General features: G+C 37.8%; 1 pseudogene across 1 annotated transcript in view; it reads left to right on the forward strand.

The window, feature by feature from the left end:
- The first annotated feature begins 1753 nt into the window (after positions 1-1753).
- Positions 1754-17044, forward strand: part of LOC306879938 (pleckstrin homology domain-containing family G member 3-like) — a 67592-nt pseudogene continuing 52301 nt past the window's right edge. Inside the window, exons 1-2 of the transcript XR_013785878.1 lie at positions 1754-1968; positions 15505-15571. The product of XR_013785878.1 is annotated as a pleckstrin homology domain-containing family G member 3-like (transcript). The remainder of the gene's footprint in view (positions 1969-15504; positions 15572-17044) is intronic.

Consider the following 17044-nt stretch of genomic DNA (forward strand, 5'->3'; position numbering starts at 1 on the left):
TTAAACAGGTTTTCTTTCTCAGTGTGGGATGTTTGTGTTGTTGCTTGTAATGAGTCAGGATTAGTGAGGATTGTGTTCTTGTAAGCAGCTGCAAGGACATGTCACCTTATTTCCATGACCGTCTTTCTGTTTAGCTGGTTTTAAAGACAGTAAATGGTGTGGTAACAGAATTAACACACCTGTAGGAAGATTGTGTTGGTTGACAATCATATTTGTGGCATGTCTTGGCATGTTTTGCTGCAATGAAGACTTGAAGACGTGGGGAAGTCGTGGCCTAATGGTTAGAGAGTCGGACTCGTAATCCAAAGGTTGCGGGTTCGAGTCTTGGGCGGCAGGGATTGTAGGTGGGGGGAGTGAATGTACAGCGCTCTCTCCACCCTCAATGCCACGACTGAGGTGCCCTTGAGCAAGGCACCGAACCCCCAACTGCTCCCCGGGCGCCGCAGCATAAATGGCTGCCCCCTGCTCTGGGTGTGTGTTCACAGTGTGTGTGTGTGTGTGCACACTGGATGGGTTAAATGCAGAGCACAAATTCCAAGTATGGGTCACCATACTTGGCCGTATGACCTTTCACTTTCACTTTATGTGAAAAGACTCTATATTTATAATGAGAAGAATAATGTTGTGTAAGTAAACTGTGATGATGGTAAAGTTGACTCAGTATGATATATACTTCCATAAGGAGTATATAGTTACATGGAAATGTTCATTCTCCAAAAACTTTTACCTGTGCATTTTGTCTGCGTTTGTCATAAAATTAGGATATTCAAAGGACATGGTTTCATTTGTGCCTGAAAATTTCAGTTACTACACTCTATGGTGTTATATTTAGAAATGTCACAACCTAACAGTGAAAGCACAATGTTTGTTTATTTATTTATTATAAATAACCAATTAAAAATTGATGATGATGATTAATAGGAACATGCTAATTAAAAGTCATTATAAAATTATGCTAAAACATTTTAAAAGAAAATTAAACAAAAAGAATATGTAATATTTAACAATAAAAATGTAAGAGTATAAGTATAAAATATAAAGCACAGTTCAAATAGGCTACAGTGAAGTAATTATGTTCTTATGCACTGGAAAAGAATTTCATGAGCACACACACATCCTTAAGCAGACCTTATCACAGTTAGAACCAGATATGTTTCATTTCCTTTGTGACCTTAAAATGAAGGAAGTTAACTTAAAAAAAAAACTTCTAAATTAAATATATTTATCCAACGAGTGAATTTTTAAGAGTAAAGTTTAATCGTAATGCTTGTACATTCAGTCAAAACGATATTTAATCTCAGAAGTGGTTAATTACAAAGAATGTAATACCAACTTTTGAAAATGTAAGGTTTGATGTTTTTATTCAAAACTAAAAACTGAATTTTTATGCAATGATATATATATGGGTAAATTTATTAACACAGATGAAGGGTGCTCCAAATTTCGTGGCATTTAAAAAGTATTATTTTTTAATTTCAGTCCTTACAGCAAAAGATGAAAAAGACAAGTGCCTTTATACTCTCCAGATTACTTAAAATATTACTGAGCCATCTTCCCCTTAAGTTTTATATGATTTGTTTTAACATGCTATATAGTGCCTATGTATTATATATATATTTTTTTTTATCAGTGTAGTGTATGCTGCTGGGATTTATTATAGTAGTGTTTAACAATAATAATGCTTGTTTGTTATTTGAAGAGCTTTATTAAAAAAAAAAAAAAAAAAAAAAAAGTTTGCGCATGCGCACTCGTTCACTTTCGAAAAAAGCGGAGTGGAACACTATCAGGCTGTCATCATCATTACAGCCACAAGCAACAAACGGAGGAGTTTAGACAGAACTGGCTTTTTAGTGTCCTCCTTTATTCGACAGGATTTTTTTTGTTTCACAGAGTTGTTAACATAAATGCAACTTTATCACGGATTGTTCTCTTGACGTCTTTCGAAGTTTTTGAACTTTTCTTGAATTGGTAAGTTTGCACGAACAACATCCTGCGTTCCTAAACTATGCTTTAAATGAAAGGTTTTAGTTGTTATCGTTCGTTCATTTTGTAAAATTGCACTGCTGAAATGATCTACCTTCTTTTTCGGGAGGAATCTAAAGAATTTGGGCATAGTATTCACAAGCAAACTACAAAAGTTGAAAGTGTGCGTTAAATTGCCATATGTTTGTCTCCCGAAGTGTGGATGACAGCTCTGAGAAGAACTATGCATCTGTATTTTATTATTTTAACTCACTTCTCAATTAAAACTTTTGAAGGGATTATTGGAAATAAAAATTAAAAATCGTCGACTGACTATAAGCAGCTCTGTCAAATATACACAAGAACATCTACACTCAATGTAGACTAAACGTCTTATACCATATTAAAGTTTAAACAAAGAAAAGTTGATGTATAATTAGGTATAGCCTATGTTTCAAATTCTGCACTATTCTTAGATTATTCATCCAAAGGACATTTTCTTGTTTAGTATCTTTAGCAGAAAGACCTCTGATCCAAGGAATGAAGAGTGGTCACTGTCTATCAGTCTATCACACATGATAACAGTTGTTTCACAAGTTTCTTCAAAAAAATGAATGCAGTGCTCAGCAGGAAGACCTTCAGTTGTATAACACATGTAAACGATACATTTCAGCCAGAGAATTGTGAAAGAGGCAGGATTTAACGACTCAATATCTGAGGAATGTTCTCAGTTATTAGAACATCTTTACAAAAATAAAGTTTCTGCCAGTTTGCTTATCATGTCACTAAAGGCTTTGTGAATTTCATCATGATTATGTGCGGAAGATGCAAAAAATGACTATCGTTCAAGCTCTTTCGCCCAACTTCACTGCCAGGGACATGTAGGCTACACATTTACTGGTTGGCTTTTTTTTTTAAGTTGTCAAGAAAACAACAACAATAACTGATTGTAATTATTTGTGGAATTTCAGACATGTAACTTGTGCAGGAAATCTGGTCCTCATTGTAGTTTATTATGGTGAAGAACCGCCCACTTAGTAAAGGAGCATCTGACCGACATACAATATACAGAGACCCAACCAGTGATTAGTTCTTCCTCAAAACACTCACTTCTATGTGCAACAAGTGCTCAACTACAGTTAAGCTGTGAGTTGAGTTGACTCGAGTATGTCTAAAGCTTCTTTTACATAGATATTTTGGAATATTTCTGGAAAAATGGTGTTGTTCTGTTGAAATATAGTTTTGGCATGACTTGAAGCTCTGCTCTTTTATCACTACAGCACACAGCCTACATTAGCTCTGTTCACACACACACACGTTTTGGCACTCTGGCTTTGCATTCATGGAGAAGCAGTTTTCAGGAATTTCAGGAACTCCAGTGTGAATGTACAGTAGCTTATGATGCTCCCAAATGCTGTCTAGGTAGCCATCTCATTAGGTTTGAGATATAGCCACTGATTCTTGGCACTAACCGGTTGGGGAAGTCTTTGGTAATGGGTCCCATGTGAGAGTGTGTTAAACCTGTGATACAATTGTGGACACACCCGGTTCCTTTTCCAGTCCTACCTCTGGCCGGCTAGGGTGCCAGACGGCTTCTTTTATTTCCTGATCCTATAAGGAAGGGCCACTCTGTTTAAAAAATGCACTTGTCTCCAGTTTGTAGTCAATTCCTTGCTTAAGGTTTTTTTATTGTTGCTATCTGGATGTTTTCAACTCCTAGAAGACTACCAATATATGATAACTAATGGCTAGAATGGGTGAGTAGTCCAAAAGATGCAGCAGTGGGTTCTTGTTAGTACCACAGTTCATCTTTTTTATCACCAGGGCAACTTGATGTCACTAAACAAACTCTGTTCATTGACTAATATTTGCCTTAGCCTGATATTGGAGGCTTGTTATTTGACTGTTAAATTTGCTGCTCTTTCAAATACACTATCAGTCAAAGGTTTAGACATATTCATTCATTCATTATTATCACTATTTATCTCCATTTTACAATAAGAGTATGCTATGTGATGACATAAATATATGTATGGTATTTATGTAGTGAGCAAAACTGTAATTTTTATTAATTTACTCAAGAAGTTCTCACGTATGCTGGGCACTTTTTGGGCAACTAATTTTATAAGTAGACTCTCACATTGTTTACACTAACTATAGCTAATTTCAAGTATTTAAGTGTAAACATTAAGTCAGTTGGTGCATGCGCTTGGGCCCGGCCCTGGTGTGGGGGTCTTCGATGCATCGGTGCCTCCGCGGGGGGGATCCAATAGAGGCAGGGAAAACGGGCCTAACCTGGGTGTCTTATTGTCTTATGTAGTCTGGGAGTTGAATGAGTGATGGGGTGGGGTAGTTTTTCCTCTGCTGTGGGGTCTGGTGGGCCGCCCCGGGCTGCCATGGGCCCTGGTCTGGATGGGCCTGGGTCCCCCGCCCTGGGCAGATTTGGGGTAACGGGGGTGCCTATGGGGGTCAGCGGGGGAGCTGGCTCCGAAGGGGGGGGTATTTTGCCCCCTCTGATGCTTTCCTCCCCATCCCTAAGGCTTCACTTCTCCCGCTCCATCACACCAACACATAGGTAGGGTTTTGAGGTGCGGGTGTGTCGCTGGGATGCGGGGGAGGTGGTACTCCTCTGTCTCCTCGTGGCCACCTGCATCTCAATCACACATTACAGCTTAGACATTCTCATTACTTACTGTCACATGACACATACATATAGGGCCTTGGGGGTGGGCACACTGAATGGCATCCGGAGGGCGGTCTGTTCATTCAGCCTTCCCTCTGGTGCCAGTGCCCACTTCTCAATTTTAAGTTGCACATAGACATTGAGGGCTCTAGGGAGGGGACGAGCTGACACAAGCTTGTGGAGGGTGCCCCTCCCCTGTTTTAAAGCACCTTAGAACAACACACACCAACACTACATTTGAGCGGGTGAGGTGAAGCATGGGGTCTCTTTTTTTTTTTTTTTTTTTTTTTATCTCACACCCCTGTTCTCTGTTCTCTGTCCGGGGCCGGGGGCTGCGAGGATGAGCTGGCCGCCCGGTCGGGGTCTGGGCTGGTGGTCTTCTCTGCTGCTGCGGGGACCGGGGTGGTCTTCCTGTCCCCACGCCAGAGCGAAGGGGGTTCAGCTCCGGGATCGGGCGCTGATTACCCCTCTGGGGGTGGTGGTGCCTGGATCTAGGAGTATAGAGTGCATATAGGGAGTGTGAGTGTGGGTACCATGTCCATTTTTGTGTGTCTACATGTGGGGCGAGGGTGAGAATATTCGTTGCGTGCATGAGGGTGGGAACGTATGCTTGTGTATATGTGTGCTTGTTCGTCTACGTCTATGTGTCAGGTCGGGCCTTAGACTCCACCTCACTCATCATCTCAGTCGACCCCCACCCCACCACCATGCCCTGCCGGTGGAGGATGCCGCCGGTGCATTGGTGGTTTCTCGCGCCGGGGCAGGATGCTCGGGTGAGCGCTGGCCCACTCTCGGCGGTCGCTTGGCGGGGCCTGGCCCTACTGGCCTTGCTGGGCCCCGGTTGGGGGGTGGGGGGCCCTTGGATCTCCGGGCCCAGGGCTCGGTCTGCCCTGGTGTGGTCGGCTGCCGGCGGAGCCTGCGGGCTTGCCGCCACGGCACCCTGGGGTGTCTACACTGTGGCTGTCGGATGTCCCACCTTCGGGCTCTCCTCTGCCCTTTTCTGGGTGGGGGCCGCAGTTGTCCCTGCAGTGGTTCCCCTGGGGGTCCCGTGCCCTGGGGGGCCTACGGATGTTTGGGGCCTGGGTCTCTTCCATGCCTGCTTCATGCCTTGCGGGATGGGGCTGTTGTTCCCCACACACACACTATTAAACATTTACATGGAGGAACCTTATGAACACAAGCGCGCTCACACACACAGGTGTACACTCAAGCATTCACATTGGTGTAAAAACGGGTGCTCACAGACACACATTGTTCTGATCTGCTGTTGCTTCAAAACTTATTTTGTAATATTAGTTATGCGTGTTGCTCAATAACATTTAACATTTAGAATTTATTGTGATTCATACAGATGTTGGTTGTTGCTGCAGTTTCTCTGATGTTGTGTCTTCTGTTGTGTCTTCTGTTGTTTTCTCTTTTTGTCAGCAGGTATCGAAGCAAATTGTCTGTTTTTTTTTTTTTTGTTTTGTTTTTTCCTCTCTCTCTCTATCCCCCATTCTCTTTTTTTTCCTCTCTCTCTCTCCCCCTTCTCTGTTGACTTTATCCACAATTTTCTTTTTTTTTTTGTTTTCTAATTCCTTTTTTTTTTTTTTTTTTTTTATTATTATTATTTTTATTATTATCATTATAATTATAATTATTATTTTTTTATTATTATTATTATTATTATTATTATTATTTATTTATTTTTTTTCTCTCTCTTGTTTTCTCTGTCCCCTGGTCTTGTCGGTCATAGTATGGTTAAATAAAAGGGTATATAAAATTTAATTAATTAATTAATAAAAAAAAATAATATAAAAAAAAAAAAAAAGGCTGTGAATGATGATAGCATAACTACACATACGTACTGTCATGTGTTATCTGTGTTACTGACAGGCCAAAAAAAAAAAAAAAAAAGTGTAAACATTCACATCAAAAGGTCTTTAAGATAATGACAAACTAATTCAACCAAGGATGTCTAAAACTTTGACTTGTGGTGTTGTATTGGCTGTGTCAGATTTTCTGAGTTATGAGACCAATGAAACACAATCAGTGGAAGTAAAAACAATAGGATGGTGTTTAGTCTTTCTTAACCCTTCCATTCCTGTGGATTCTTGGCTGTAATGCTCCACCTGAACCATAGCAAGTTGTTTGGAAAGCATGGAACAGATGTTTCTCAGTTCAGGAATTTCACAGTACTTTAGCATCTAATGCATTCTTTCTTCTTTTAAACTAAAGGAAATGATTAGTTTAAAATTAACTTCAGGATGACAATATTTGGTTTTAGGGTGGAGGCTAAACCAGAGAAGAGAATATTTTATTGATTTAGCTTTTTAGGTGAGTAGTTTTTTTTTCTTTTTTAGACCTATTACAGAGCAGACTTACATGGTGACCTTTTCACAGATGGACAAGCAGTTATTAAAACAGGTCGTGTGCCTGTTGAAAGCTATAGTTCATCCAGTCAATGTTATTGACCTTATAAGTGCACAGAAGAACATAAACCCATGATTTACAGTGTAAAATCTTAAAACTTTAATAGCCTTTATTATTATTATTATTATTATTATTTGTATTCACATTTAATGAATAAATAAAGACGTGTTAGATGAGGGAGACATACAAAATGTCTAGTAGCCTCCAGGAGATTAGTTTTTGTTTTGTTTTTTTGCTGCTGCCTCTTTAAGATTTATATGTAAAAAGTCTCTTTGCATATTGAGGTAGGTACAGTGCTTTCAAGCTTAAGGTGCAGTGTTTCTCAAACCTTATCCTAGAGGTCTCCCAACACACATTTTAGATATTTATTTGGCACCCTAGGTCTTCAGATCTTGCTTCACATCCAAAAAACAGTACATGGCAAATAAGTAGGATATCCAAATTTGATGTTTCATGATATAGTAGGCAAACAATAACCAGATGACACTGTTTTTTAACTGAGATTCTGAAATGTGCAACTAGTGGACATTTTTCTATTCCATGAGGCCACAAAATCAGGCAGTTGTCAGAATAAAAAAAAAAGATTGAAAAATTGAGTAATTTATTTTCCCAGTTGTTGTTAGTATGTCAAAGGTTAAAGAATATTCGGGTCAAAGAAGTGATAACGTGTTGTCGATTTTAGCACATTCTCTAAAAGTATACTATTCGGGTCAACACTGGAGTACTTTTTTATTTTTTCAGGATCAGGTTGGGAACCAAACTTTAATGCATTTGACTCTTATCTTCTGATGTTAAGGCATGGTATGCTGTCCTACTTTGTCTGACTGGGAAGGGCAATTTTTGGAATGAAATCCTGAGCCTGTTGATACATATATTGTTGATATGGATAAGTCCTGTAGATGTTTTGGGTTTTTGATCTAAGAATTTCAGAGTGAGACTTTTTTTATATAAAGTTTTTGCAGCTCTTTTTTGATAAATTATCTTTTTTGCCAGGGGAGGATATATATGGGTAGTTAACAGATAAAAATTGGGCTGTGTCCTGTGGTGTGATGTATGTAAAAAAAATGCAGAATGTAGAAAATAAAAACTTAACATACAAATAACATGAGAAAATATATCTTCATTCTTAGAGTTACAAATAGCACGAGAGAGGATTACCTTCAATGTTAGAGGTTATTATTTTTATTTAATTTTTACAGTTTTCCGTCACACCATAGGACACATTGATACATCAACTAATATATATATATATATATATATATATATATATATCCCTCTTTTATAGTTGAAGCAGTAATTAAATTGTATTACCCTGTTAAAAATTACTGAATACTTAGGGATGAAAATGAAAATTCTGTCAACATTTACTTATGCTTAAGTTGTTCCAAACCTGTATTTTTTCCATTGAAAAAAAAAAAAAACACTATGGAAGTTAATGACTGCTGTCAACTTTCTGTGACACTAAATTAGGCTTAAGTTAGATTAATTCACCAAAAAATACAAATTCTATTACTGTTTACTCACCCCCATGTTGTTCCAAACCCCTAACACTTTCATTCATATTCAAAACACAAAATTAAGTCATTTTTGCAGAAAGTCTTTTCTACCAAAATTACTGTATGACACCTCTGAAAAGTTCATAAAGAAATCCAATCTATATTAATGCAAGTATTCCAAAGGGACACATTATTGCATATATATGAAGAGAAGTTAGTTTTTCAAAATATTCCTTCAACTTCGTAATGTAGCACATCCGTATTTGTATTCTGTGTTTGTGTATATCTTCTTGTCAGTGTGCATAGGTTAATGTGGAGCTACGTCGATGCTCCCAGAATAGGCCCTCTTGTATCTGTGCTTTGCCTTGTCATGTGATCTAGCTCTGGGCTGTGAGGGGCTGTTTGTTCATTGTTGTTCTCCAGCTGTGTCATTTAACCCCCATCCCTCCTTTTAGCCAATCCTGAGGGCAAGATTTAGTTTCTTATGTCTCCATGTCACATCATGCCTGCTTGTTGGAGCTTTAGGAGTCACTTCAACTTGGTGAGTGGCATCAGTATTTCATGGGCACTTTTTGGGGAAGTCAAAATAAACTTGTAGTTGTCTCTAAATGTTAAGATGGAATATGAGAAAGTAATTTAATATTGATGAACACTGAGAACTTTATTTAGAATAGTTGGAAACCACATATGCAAATATAGTTCATCTCGCCGTGACAAAATCTCACCCTCAGCAAACCACAGGAAAAAATTCCACAGGCAGATTTCAGAAAGGAGTATACCATTAGCATTCAAAATCTCTGTCTTGTAAACTAAAAGTGGTAAATTGACTTATGGCTCATTACCGTGGCGGCAGATTTAAAAAATGGTGGAAATCCCCCACAGTAGTATAGGAAAATGATTTGTTTTGGGTTTGATTAGATCATGATCTTTTTTTGATAACCAATGCTATATATGGGCAAGTGGTAATGACTCAGTGTAACGATGGGCTGCAATGTGACCATGCACAACTTTGTTAATGTTATTGCATATGTTATTGGTTAAAACATAAGTGGCTTGTCTTGATTAGCCACAGTTTTGAGCCTTTATCCTACTTTAGCCTTTAATCATGATTCTAAGTGTATGGCCTTTTTCATTGACATATAAGACAGTGCAGGTCTGAATTATCGATTGAACTTAAAAGCAAAACATCTTGTTGCCATGAACAATTACAGCATAAATTATAACATTCTTTCTCCTATCCCAGCTTAATATGCAGAGACAACTAAGCTCTATTTTTAAAGTCCTATTTTCAGTCATCCTTTAAAGCAGTCAACACACTGATAGTTAACTGAACATTGTCAATGAAACAAGAAGAGACTCAGTTTGAGTGTCATTGTTGTAGCTTTTCCATCTTAAAAGCTGAGGGGTGTAAGTTCTGTGATGCTAGTGACAGGATTAAAAAACAAAGAGTGTTTTCAAAAAGATTTCCTCAACAGCCCAGTCTGCCATTGGCTCGATAGAGATAGTCCTGCCTCAGAATGGCTCTGTGGTCTGGATGCTCAAACAAACAGAGCAGTGTTTTGATAGCATGATACAGCCACAGTGTTTACACTTTCTATTTAAGCCCAAAATACACTTCGTTTTTCATGCATGGGCTAGGGTATGCATAAAGTGCACAAGAGGAGAAAATATTTTCAGTAAAAAAAAGGATACACTTCACCTTCAAGGAGGCTAAAGACCAGTTCATACACATGCCAACAAACTACAACTGACACGTTCGTCGACTTTTGTCTGATCAGTGTGTTACCCCTGTTGCTGTCTGTTGGTGTTGGTCGGTGCTTGTCTTTGCCAATTGAACATCTTGAATTGGCGTTTGTCAGGTCTTGCAATGTCTGAGAAGTGACTGTACTCGGTCAGCTGTCAGTGTTGCTCTGCATCTGCAGGTGTGGTGTGAATAAGCCTTAAGGATGATGGATTTTTGTGATGTTCTTCAGGTAAAGGGTATAGGTTAACTTAAATATGAAAATTGTCATCACTCACCCTCACATCTTTCCAAATCCATAAGAAGTTTGTTCATCTTTGAAACATAAATGAAGATATTTTTAAATGAAATGTGGAAGAGTTTTAGGTGAATGTTTGTTCATAGTTCATTGTTCATAGGTCTGTTGTGCTGCTGAGAGGTTTGCGTTTGTAGCTCCGCTTTTTTATTGAATCTTTACCGTACTTTCACTCTCTGTTGTTTAAAGTGATAATATATAACTTAATTCCCACCATATTTCTGGTATTATCTATCAAACTAATCTAACTAATTTGATCGTTCGCTTTTAAAAACCGCGAGTGAAGCGTTCTATTCGTGTCTATTATTGTTTTCTTTTTTCTCGCTCCGTTTTCATTTCTCTCTCACTCCGTTTTTCACGAGTTCATCAAACAGCAGTGGTAAGTGGTAAGTTAAGTTGGTATTATTCATCAGTCACGGTGAGTAATGGCTTCTTCTCCTGCTATTGTTGTTTGCACTTCATGTCACATGTACAGTTTATCTCTCTCTGTCGGCGACGAGGGATTCACATGTGATAAATGCAGGGAAATAGTTAGGCTGAGAGAGAAGGTTTCAGAATTAGAGACACGCATCCAAACTTTAGTTGAGGACAGTAAGAATGTGAGAGCTGTAGATACTGCTTTGGATGCAACTAGCTCAGCGAGTCATGTACATTGTTCGGTTCCGGTAGAGCCCGTGCAGCAGGGCAACTGGGTGACTGTGAGGCGGCCTAGTCGCGGGTCAAAACACCACTCTTCCGTTCCGATCAAAGCATCAAACAGGTTCTCCCCACTCAGTGAGGCACCCACTGAGAAACCTGATGAAAGTGCTCTAGTTATTGGTGATTCTATTGTGGGTTTCTTAAAAATTATCTTAATTTATGTTTTGAAGATGAACTAAATTCTTGTATATTTGGAACAACATGGGAATGAGTAACTTAAAGCAAGGGTGTTACCAAGCCTTTGACAGGGTGTAAGCTTCCAAATGTATTACATAATAGGTACACTACTAGGGCGAAAGTATGTAAACACCTCCTAATTAACGGGTTTTTAAATATCAGATACACCCATTACTTACAGATGCATAAAATCAAGTATACAGCCATACAAGAATAGGATGTTCGTTTTTTTTCCTGGGATAGTCATGCAAACATCTTGCATATCAAATACACTTGCCAAAAATGTGTTTAAAGCAGCATATTCTTAATATATATTTGTTCTGATGAACATGTGATACAAATATAACGCTTTCTATATAATTAAAGGAAGGAATTCATTAGGATTAAAAATAAAAAAAAAACATCTCCCACTGCTTCTATAGTGAACTTTCTGAGCAGTCCATAACTGGACTTGTTACTGATTTTGTTGTCTGGATAAGAAAATGGAAAATTTTGTCATTGAAATACAAACTTGTCTAGTCTGACATAGCACTATAGTTTAGTTTTATTGATAATTTCTCTCTCCCTAACTCCTTACAATTAAACGGGCTGTTTTTGCTATACTGTACATTTAGTACAGAAGCAAAATTGTTGTATGTTATAGAGGTTGTTGTCAAAAACATTGTTGATCCTAATTTTAGTAACTGGTCTGGATAGACAGAGGAGATTTTTGCTAGTTAATGTGTGATATGAAGACACATGTCACATTATACCAATTCTAAGAATTGCTGTATGGTATATTGATGATGAAAATGTAAATTCTGTATTACTGCTTTTATGTTTGACATTAGGCAATACTGCAGTATTAAGAGTGGGGCAATTGGCTTTGGTTTCAACATGTAGAGGTCAAATCACAGCTGTGTGCTGATCTAAGCAAGTTTTTTACCCTCAGTGTCAGATAATAGAAGGAAATCATTAATGGACACTCAAACGCATCCCAGCAGTTACAAGTGCTTGTACAAAACTAAAGGGAGAGAAAATGCTTAAAGATATATTCACAGAAAGAGCAGACTTAAATGCTGATATATACACACATGCTGACTGCTGACCAGTGATGCACTGGTCAAACAAATGACCACACATACACAAAAGGATAAATGACAGGGTATATTGGTTGGCAGAATCATTTGTTTCTAAGGAAATGGTGACTGGGTGTGGGATCATCATGTTCCCTTTGTTTTATGACCTGTCCTGAACTAGAGGAAGTGGACTTATTTCCATATGTCCATCACAGGATTAATTAGCTGTCCTTGCTGTTGGGGCAGTTAATTCTTGCATATTGCTATGAAACTACTTTCTCTGTATTTATAATATGACAGCCTATACAAATGACCCAGTTAGAAAAAAAACATTATGTGAATGTAGAGTGTGTTTTGAGTTCTTGCATAGTCCTAGGAAAACTATTCAAGAGTTTAGGAACCAGGTACTAAAGGATCTACCTCCTTTGTGGTTTTTGAAATTTTGGGTACTATCAACGAACCAGAATTTTGTGATCGCCGTGGCCATGAAGAATTAAAGCATGATAAAGACTGAATACGTACTGCGGAACTAGGCCATTCAAGGCTTTGTAAGTAATTTGCAAAATTAAAATTAAACTGATACAAAACCTGGCAGTAAACACATTTACTGTACAATGAAAAAAAGCAGGGGGCCTAATGCTGATACCTGTGGCACTCCATACCTAACTTACCATAGCTGTTTTATCTGACATGTCTTCATTTACACAAATAAACTGATAGCGAGGACATACACCATGCTAATGCCTGCCCACAGTGTAGAGCGATGCAGCTATAGTCAGATGTCATGAACAGGGTGTTTGTGACTCTGACAAGTGCTGTCTCAGATGTGGTGGATTCTAAATTCAGACTAAAATTCTTCATAAATATAATTTCTTTGCCATTATAGTTGTGATGATAAAAAAAAAAAAATATATATATATATATATATATATATATATATATATATATATATATTGGCAAATATGACACTGGACCACAAAACCAGCCATAAGGGTCAATTTTTTTAAATTGAGAGTTATACATTATCTTAATAAATAAGCTTTTCATTAGGGGTGTGCGATATGACGATTTTTGATCGTGGACGATAAAAATGTCTCCACGATCTGCTTTTGAAGAAATATCGTAGTATCGTGCTACCGCGCACATTGTCAAATACAGTTCTGGCGCCGCCGTCTCTATATACTGTACAACACCACATACAGCAGTAGAGTTACTCTGACAGGACACTGCACTTATTCGCGTTCGCAAAAGTACATTATTTGCACACAAGCCTTGCTGGTTAAATGTTTCATTCGCGCGCTGGTCTGACGTGCGCTTGTTCTGAGCACATACACCTGAAGCACGCGCACTAAAACGCCTGTCTAACAGCGCCTGATTACTCAACTAAGTTATATTTTGCGCTAATACTGTCAAAACACACAAGGTTTACATACAGACTGAGTTGGTTATCTCTAAAATGAAAGTAAATAGTTAAGAGAGAAACGGATGCGTGCCTGTTTATTAGATGCGTGCAGCTCTTAAAGGGACAGGACACTAAACATGCTGTCGACTGTCATTAAAGGGATAGTTCACCCTAAAATTGAATTTCTGTCATTATTTACTCAGTGGAAAACCAAACAGTTGCTGGTCCACATTGACTTTGATAGTAGGAAAGAAAAATCCTATGGAAGTCACTGAGGACCAGCAACTGTTTGGTTTTCCTCCTTCTTCAAAATAGCATTTATGTTCAGCAGAAGAAAGAAACTCATTCCGGTTTAAAACAACTTTTGAGTAAATGATGATATAAAAATACAACATTATGACAGAATTGACAGACAGATGACAGAATATTTATTTTGGGGGGAACTATTCATTTAACGTTAACAAAACAACAAAACGCAAAATAGAAAAATCACTCACTATTCTTGACTGAAAAACTTTAATACAGTTGCTTTAGGAATCAGTCTATCTAGTGTTTTATTTTTATATTTGTTCATTCAATTTCATTGAATGCTCTGCTAAATACACCTATTGTACCTGGAAATAAAGCACTGTTTGTTTTATTTGTATATTATGTGTATTTGTAATGTGTATCTTTGTTCTTATTTTTTAATAAGAAAAATAAAATAATGACAAAGATTTTTTATCTTCGCCCACTTTGGCCTAAATATCTGCCGTGCATCTTTGTCTTTCTAGTTTGGCTGTAATGCTCAGACAACTTGTAAAACCAAAATAGTAAAACTAACAAAGAATCGTGATAAAAATCGTGAATCGTGATATTTCTATAAAAAATCGTGATATGATATTTTTCCCATATCGCCCACCCCTACTTTTCATTGATGTATGGTTTGTTAGGGTAGGACAATATTTGGCTGAGATGCAACTATTTGAATACCTGGAATCTTGAGGGTGCAAAAAAAAAAAAATATTCTAAATATTGAGAAAATCGCCTTTAAAGTTGTCCAAATTAAGTCCTTACTCCTTATCAATGCATATTGTGCATTGTTTTGGTTATTTTCTGTGAGAGCGCTGAAATGTGTTTTTTTCAGCTTTCAGAGCCCATCTGTAGCTAGAGACGATATTCCCTCCATGCCCCTCAATAACCTCTAAGCTTGTACTCCTCCTGAACTTTATTTTCCAAGCAGCCTTTTTAAGCTCATTGGTGTGGTTGTTGTACCTCAGTGTGAGGCATTTTTCTTTAGTTCTTTTTAATTTTCTGTAATTAATTGACTAATGACAGACAAGTTCACTAATAGAATCCAAATCAAAGCTATATATCTGGTGATTGTATCAGGGCAATATTTGTCAGAGACAAAAACCATGAGGATCCCAATTAGTGTGACAGTATTAAACAAGATTTCAAAAGATCAATTAACACATAATATTAATAAAACCAAAATGTATGTAACCTATGTAAAGTCAAAAACATATTGATGAATAATAGCATTTAGTGTAATGGAGCTCAGAGATATGTTGACTTCATATTTTAATCTATTTTACAGGAGTGAGGCCTCGGTGCCATGCCAGAGAAATCTCATTGCACGGCCCATAACGTCCCAATGGGTGAAGGTAAGACTCAACTTTCATGGTTATCATGAACATCTTTTAGATTCATATTTTTTGCTGTTAGATGATTAATGTGTTTTGTTCATTGTTGCTGTGAATACTAGAATATTCAATTCAGTCAAAAACATTTAATGGTTATTTTTCAGTCACTACACCTGTAGAGGTGCACAAGAGAGCTGGTTAGAATGTGTTAAGAACCAAATTTATATATGTATATGTATACATGTATATATGTATGTATGTATGTATATTATATAGCATTGATTTGGCAACAAGTAAATCGACTAAGTTTCGTCATGCCAAATCTATGTAGTCAAGTCAAATCAGTTGTATTCCCATTACATTTTATTTCGAAACAGCATTCAGGAAATTCATGGTTCTTAAAGGGGTCATCGGATGCGACATGCACTTTTACAAGTTGTTTCAACTGAAATGTTTGTTGGCAGTGTGTGTACACAACCACCCTATAACGATAAAGATCCACCCAGTGTCTTTCTTTTTTATAATCTCGTTAAATCATTTCCCCTTTCTCAAATCAAGCCATTCTCAGATGCCTATCTGTGTGACGTCACACAGACACAGGCCCTCCCACGATCGTTGATTGACACTAGCGTTTTACCTTAGTCCCCCCTGAGTGAGCTGTCATCAGTCCTCCATTGTTTCTATGCTGGAGCAGATGTAGACAAGAATGGCTCCACAGCGATTGAGGTGTTCTGTTGTTGTATGTAATAATGAACATAGCAGTCGTCATTGACATTTACTCCTGACATCTGAGCCGCTGAAGACGCAGTGGATTACCTTTGTTTTTGAAGGGAATGCATCCTCCGATCTGCCTAAATGCATTCATGTTCGCGCGAATCATTCGTGAAGTTCCGCGGCTAAAGTAAACAGTATCATGAGAACGGCTCGTCACCTCACCGAAGAGAGGGGCGGGATGAGCAGAGCTCATTAGCATTTAAAGCAGGGGTCAGCAACGTGGTGCCCGCGAGCACCTGGTAGCCCGCACGGAGTCTCTGAGTTGCCCGCCAGCCTGAATTAGCGCCAGACGATAAAAATTGTTAATAATGATGATAAGCTGGACATTTTTACTCAATATGGATTAATGTAACATCATATCACACAACACAAATGAATGCATGTCGCTAATAAGTCTGCATGTTCTGTGTGTCTCTGTGGAATTTAATTGTGAACAAAGTTAGGTTTACCTTCATTGTCAAGGTCTAACAAACGTGGAAAGCATTTGCTTCCCCATTATTGGTTAATTAATATCATGATAAATATTTTATGACATGAAAAAAAATATTGTGATAGCCTATTTTTATAAATTTCTGGAAATATTTTCCTGGATTGATGAAAACATTGAAAATGCTTGTGAGAAATGTCATGCATGTATGTATATGATAAATAAATGATATTTATTTATTTATTTGGAGTATATTAAACAAGTAGCCCTTGAGACCATTTTATCCTTTCAGG

This window comes from Barbus barbus (genome assembly GCF_936440315.1).
Source record: "Barbus barbus genome assembly, chromosome: 14".
Taxonomy (NCBI): domain Eukaryota; kingdom Metazoa; phylum Chordata; class Actinopteri; order Cypriniformes; family Cyprinidae; genus Barbus; species Barbus barbus.